Consider the following 6404-nt stretch of genomic DNA (forward strand, 5'->3'; position numbering starts at 1 on the left):
CCCGGGACTCCGAGGTCCTGACCTGAGCCGAAGGCAGTCGCTTAACCAACTGAGCCACCCAGGCACCCAGCACACTTTTCATTAAGGTTTTTAAATGTCATTTTCTACTAAAAAGTATCAGAACTTTCTAGAGATGACTGATTCCAGGGCTCCGTTGAAACTTTTGGGATATCCTATTGAGCCAGAGAGTAAGTGTTCTAGGAATGAAGGACCATATCAAAGGGATATAGGCACAGCAAAGGAAACCATCAACAAAATGAAAAGGCATCCTACTGAGTGGGAGAAAATATTTGCCAATCATGTGTCTGATAAACAGCTAATATCCGAAATAGGTAAAGAACTCATGCAACTCAATGGCAAAAAACAATCTGATTAAAAAATAGGCAGAAGATCTGAATATATTTTTCCAAAGAAGACACAAAGATGGCCAATTTATAATGTACCTGTCCCTTTTGCTCAACATTACTCATCATCAGGGAAATGCAAATCAAACCACAATGAGATATCCCCTCACACCTGTTAGAATGGCTATTATGAAAGAGAGAGGAAATAACAAGTGTTGGGGAGGATATGGAGAATACAGAGCTCTTGTACACTGCTGGTGGGAATGTAAGTTGGTGCAGCCACTATGGAAAACAGTATGAAGTTTCTGCAAAAAAAAAAAAAAAAAAAAAAAAAAAAAAATTAAAAATAGAGCTACCCTAGGATCCAGCAATTCCAGTTCTGGGTATTTATCTGAAGAAAATGAAAACAGTAACTTGAAAAGATATATTCACCCCCAAGTTAATGGCAGCATTATTTACGATAATGAAGATATGGAAACAACCTAAGTATCTGTCAATGGATGGTTGGATAAAGAAAATGTGGTGTAGCTTGGTGCCCTCATGCTGCTCCTGCCTAGTGCTGCGGATGGCCACGTCACCGCCATCACCCACACTCTGACCTCTGCCTTCATACCCGGTCAGGCTGAACCTCTGGGAATGTGGTTTGAAGCTTTTGTTAAGAGGAGAAACAAAATGCTTCTGCCTCTTCTCAGGACTGGAGGATAGAAAGAGTTATCAGAAGAATCAGAAGATGAAGAGTTGTAGTTAGAAGAGTTTCCAGGTTGAAAACACTTGATCCCAAAAAAGACTAGAAGATAAGGCAATGGTTTTAAAACACCACTCAGACAAATGGAAAGCAGCTGGTGAACCAATAAAGAAAGAGATAAGGACTAGTTCACTTGCACAACTAAGGCTTATGAGATGCTATCTGATCCAGTGAAAGGATAAGCATTCCACAGTGTTGATCCTACTTTTGATAACTTGGCTCCTTCCAAAAGTGACGCAAAGGACACCTTCTTTGATGTGTTTTCCCTTCCAGATGGTCAAATAAAAAGAAAAAATAAAAGGCCCTAAACTTGGTGTTAGGAATTCATCATTAGAAGATATAGATGCATTTCATTCTTTTGGATATAATTTTGATTCTCGGAGAGAATTTTCTTATTTAAATGAAGAAGAAAAGGAAAAAGCAGAATGTCATGATGAGAGGAGATGGATTGAAAAGCAGAACAGAGCAACAAGGGCACAAAGGAAAAAAAAAGAAATGAACAGAATAAGAACATTAGTCAATAATGCTGTGATCCAAGGATAAAAAAAAACAAAACAAAATTAAGGAAGAAGAAAAAGCCACGAAAGAAGCAGAAGAGAAAGCCAAAACAGAAGCAAAACGGAAGGAGTGAAAAACTAAAAAACAAGGACAAGCTGAACTAGAAGATTTTGGTTAACCAAAGAGAAAGGAGTGGAGGAAGTCAGACAATAAGCATTACCGGCTAAGAAGGGAAAAGATAGCCAGAAAAAATCCCTTAAAAAGGAAAGGCAAAAACTTCAAAACTCACATAAGACCTGGAATCACTTTTCTGACAATGAGGCAGAGCAGGTGAAAATGATGGAAGAACTGGAAAAAAAAATTGTAATTGGCTTGAACTAGCAAGCTTACAGTGTTTGAATGACACACACTACCTACTAAAGAAGTAGGAAAGGCTCTTCTGGAAAAACAGAAGAAATAAATGAACAAGTTAGAAAAGAGAGAGAAACCTGAAGTTCGCAAGCAGTAGCATCTAAGAACACAGACATAGCAGCTGGCGAAGTAGAAATGGCAGTAAAAATTGGTCCGAAGACGATCTGCAATTACTAACTAACTGAACCTCTTTCCTGCTGGAACAAATTCAGCATGGGAAGTAATTGCTACATCCTAGTAAGGATGAACATACATCCTTCTTCTGGAGTCAAGAGAACTGCTGAAGTTGTTACCGATAAAGACTCTTCAAAAACTTGACCCTCATCAAAAAGATCTCATAAAGAAAAAGGTTTTTGATAAATTTTGAAAAGAACATGGAGTGGTGCCTCAAGCAGACAAGGCAACACCTTCAGAACTATTGGAAGGTCCACACACAGATTTCACCCCTCAGACAACAGAAGAACAGAAGCTTTTGGAACAAGCTTTGAAAACATACCCAGTAAATATACCAGAGGGTTGGGAACACATAGCAGAAACAGTGCCTGGCAGGACAAAGGATGGCCTGAAACGATGTAAGGGACTTGTTGAGATGGTAAAAGAAAAGAAAGCTGCTCAAATGCAAGTGCTGAGTGCAAGTAGAGCCAAGAAATAGCTTAGGACAATTTTTGTTTTGTGTGCATTTTTATAGTAAAACCGAAAATACAAAAAAAAAAAAAAAAAGAAAAGAAAAGAAAAGAAAGAAAGAAACTGTGGTGTATATATACAAGGGACTTTTATTCAGCCATAAAAAAGGTGAAGTCTTGGGGTGCCTGGTGGCTCATTTGGTTAAGCGGCAGACTCTTGGTTTCCACTCAGGTCATGATCTTGGGTGGGGAGATCGAACGCTGCCTCAGGCTCGGCGCACAGCCCGGAGTCGGCTTAAGACTTCCTCTCCCTCTGCCCCTCCCCACCACTCTCTGTCTCTCTCTGTCTGTCTCTCTCTCTCTCACATAATTTTATTTATTTATCTGACAGAGAGACACAGCGAGAGAGGGAACACAAGCAGGCGGAGTGGGAGACGGAGAAGCAGGCTTCCCGCTGAGCAGGGAGCCCGATGCGGGGGCTCGATCCCAGGACCTCGGGATCATGACCTGAGCTGAAGGCAGATGCTTCAGGACTGAGCCACTCAGCTGCCCCCCCAAGTAAATAAATCTTAAACAGAAAAGAATGAAGTCTTGCCATGTGCGACAGCATGAATGGACTTTGAGGGCATTGTGCTAAGTGAAATAAGTCAGAGAAATACGAATGATCTCACTTATGATCTCATCTATAGGTGGAATCTAAAAAACTCAAAAAACAAATGAAAAACCAAGCTCACAGATAGAGAAGAGATCAGTGGTTGTTGAAGGCGAGGGGTGGGGATAGGTGAAGTAGTTGATGGAGGTCAAAAAGTACAAAAGGTACCAACTTCCAGTTATAAAATAAATAAGTCATGGGGATGTAGTGTACAGCATGGTGATTATAGTTAATAATATATTATGTATTATAATATATAAATATAGTTAATGATACTATATTTGAAAGCTGCTAAGAGAATAGATCTTAAAAGTTCTCATCACACACAATTTTTTTGTTAACTATGTATGGCGATGGATGTTAACTAGACTTATGTATATGAATATCAAATCATTATGTTGTATACCTGAAATTAACATATTGCTACATGTTAGTTATACCTCAATAAAAAATAAATAAATAGAAAGTAATACAGCAACAACAAAAGGACACAAGCTAGCTGGAAGGAGATCCCACTGATCAATTTGAGCCTCAAAGAGATATAATCTATTATCTTAGAGTTGGTAACCCATTGAATATAATGGGAAGTTATGAGTTCATGCTAATATAAATTAATAAATTTACATTGTTTTAAAGTGCTTCTGCACAAAATATTTATTAATTATAAAGAGAAGAGTAGGCTTGCAGTGGAGAAACTTGGCAGACACCATCTAAATCATATAGTTAACGCTGACATTCTCCGTAAAGGAACAAATCAAAAGCTGTACCACCTAAGAATGCAGTAAGAGGATGTCAACATTGTTTCTGCAGTATTCCTACCAAAGATGCATAACCTGAATTTAATCAGGAGAAAACATCATCAGACAACTCTAAATTGAGAGACATTCTATAAAATAACTGGCCTGTCATTTCCAAATGTGTCAAAGCCATGAAAGTCAAGGGAACAGAACTGTTCTAGCCTGAAGGAGACTAGAAACAGGACATCTTGATGCAACGTGTGACTGTGAACTGGATCTATCAAGTACATTAATGGACAACTGGGGTCTGAGGATTAAATTGTAGTGTAGTGTCAGTGTTAACTTTGTGATTGTGATGGTTGTGGACTCTAGGAGGATGTTCTTGTTTATAGGAAATATACACTAAAGCATTTAAGGGCTGATGGGGCATCAGGTTGGCAACTTATTCTCAAATGAGTCGGAAGAAAAGGCCTTTGAATTCTACTTGCAACTTTTCTATAAGTTTGAGATTGTTCCAAGACCAAAGAATTTATGCTAAATATAAAAATTAAAAATAATACTTAAAATCACTAATTATAATTCTGAAAATGAATAGAAAATAACAAATCAGTTTTGGCCAACTAACCTAAAGACACTTTAAGAGCACAGTTTACATAAGACATCCCAGGCTGTTTTAATGAAATGGCAGATAAAATGCAAGAAGTGTTGTGCCTTGTAAGTGGTATATAAGCACAAAATGCCTGCATCCCATGTGAGTACTGAGTACTCAATACCAAGGTCTGAAGTAGACTGTTGAGTATAGAGTATATTTCTACATTATTAGAGTAGAAAAAAGAATGTGTTTCTGCCTGCTAAGATAGAACATCACAAGTGGTTGGATTGTTAATTAGCTGATTGATTGATTCATCCTGGCTCTGCCATTTACTAGCTGTAAGACCTTCACATGTCACTTAATCTCTCTGTGCCTCAACTTCCTCATGTATAAAATAAGGATAATTACAGTGCCTATCCCATAGGTGCTCAACGGGTGAACTTTAAATGAGTTAGCGTACGTACAGTGCTTAGATTACTGCCTGGCACAAAGAAGTGCTACTTGAAAGTATTAGCTGTTGTTGTTATTAATTCATTCATCAACAGCACAATTTGCATTTTTCAGTGTTAATGATGTTAATGCCACGGTGCAACTCCCTACTGTATGTTGAGAGAAACTTTCCCTGCTATGGAAATTTCTTACACCATCCCCCCCAACCCCCGACACCCCCACCCAGCCTGTGTCCCTCTGGACCCTCCTCAATGGCAGAGTGTCGGTACCCACCATGGCCTGACCCCAGCTTCTCATCCTGACTCCAGAATCCCGCTGGCTGAGCTGGGAGCCCTTAGCCAGCATATCTAGAACATATCTTATATTTTCTGGCAAGTGGTTCATTGTTTTCCTTCATGCAACTCTACCTTTAGGATGTTTGCCTCTTTACCTCCTTGTAGAACTAATCAAACTGTCTGGGACTACTGACCAAACCCACCTCCTCTGTGTCCCACAGAGCTCCGCTGTTCACCTCATTCCATTTTGGTTGTATTTTATTTTTTAATTATTTTTAAATTTTATCTATTTATTTGAGAGAGAGAGGGGGAGTGAGAGAGAGCATGAGAAGGGAGAGGGTCAGAGGGAAAAGCAGACTCCCCGCTGAGCAGGGAGCCCGATGCGGGACTTGATCCCAGGACTCCGGAATCATGACCTGAGCTGAAGGCAGTTGCTTAACCAACTGAGCCACCCAGGCACCCCCATCCTCATTCCATTTTGAAGTCAACGCCGTATCTTCAATACATTCGAAACTGAAATACTGTTACATTTTTTGTTTTCTATTTTCAATAACCATGCAATGCTTAGGCCCCAAGTCTGTGATTATGAGCATATTGAACACTGACAGAGGAAGACTTAGATAATTTTTTTAGAATCATGTGCAAAATTTTAAACTTTAATTATCATTATCAATCAATAGTTCAGTTCTTGTTTGTTTGCATCTGTTTATGGGACTCAGGCAACTCTCTTATGGTCTATGAGTCATTGATTTATGCATTTTATTGCTGTGTCACCGTGAAGAGCAGATGGCAGTAAATATATCTTGACTTGATTTAAGGACTTGAATCTCCCTTGCATTTACGTATTGCCACTTTTTTTTTTAAAGATTTTATTTATTTATTTGACAGAGAGATAGAGAGCACAAGTAGGCAGAGGGAGAGGGAGAAGCAGGCTCTCCACTGAGCAGGGAGCCGGATGTGGGGCTCGATCCCGGGAACCCAGGATCATGACCTGAGCTAAAGGCAGCTGCTTAACTGACTGAGCCACCCAGGTGCCCCTATGGATTGCCACTTTAATGCTGCCATCCTCTTTTAAAG

General features: G+C 39.4%; 1 pseudogene; it reads left to right on the forward strand.

Moving 5' to 3' along the window:
• Positions 1 to 884: 884 nt before the first annotated feature.
• Positions 885 to 2650, forward strand: LOC112828858 (dnaJ homolog subfamily C member 2 pseudogene; annotated as a pseudogene).
• The last annotated feature ends 3754 nt before the right edge of the window (positions 2651 to 6404 follow it).

This window comes from Callorhinus ursinus, unplaced genomic scaffold (genome assembly GCF_003265705.2).
Source record: "Callorhinus ursinus isolate GAN/ISIS: 27379988/994484 unplaced genomic scaffold, GSC_fseal_2.0 scaffold13, whole genome shotgun sequence".
NCBI lineage: Eukaryota > Metazoa > Chordata > Mammalia > Carnivora > Otariidae > Callorhinus > Callorhinus ursinus.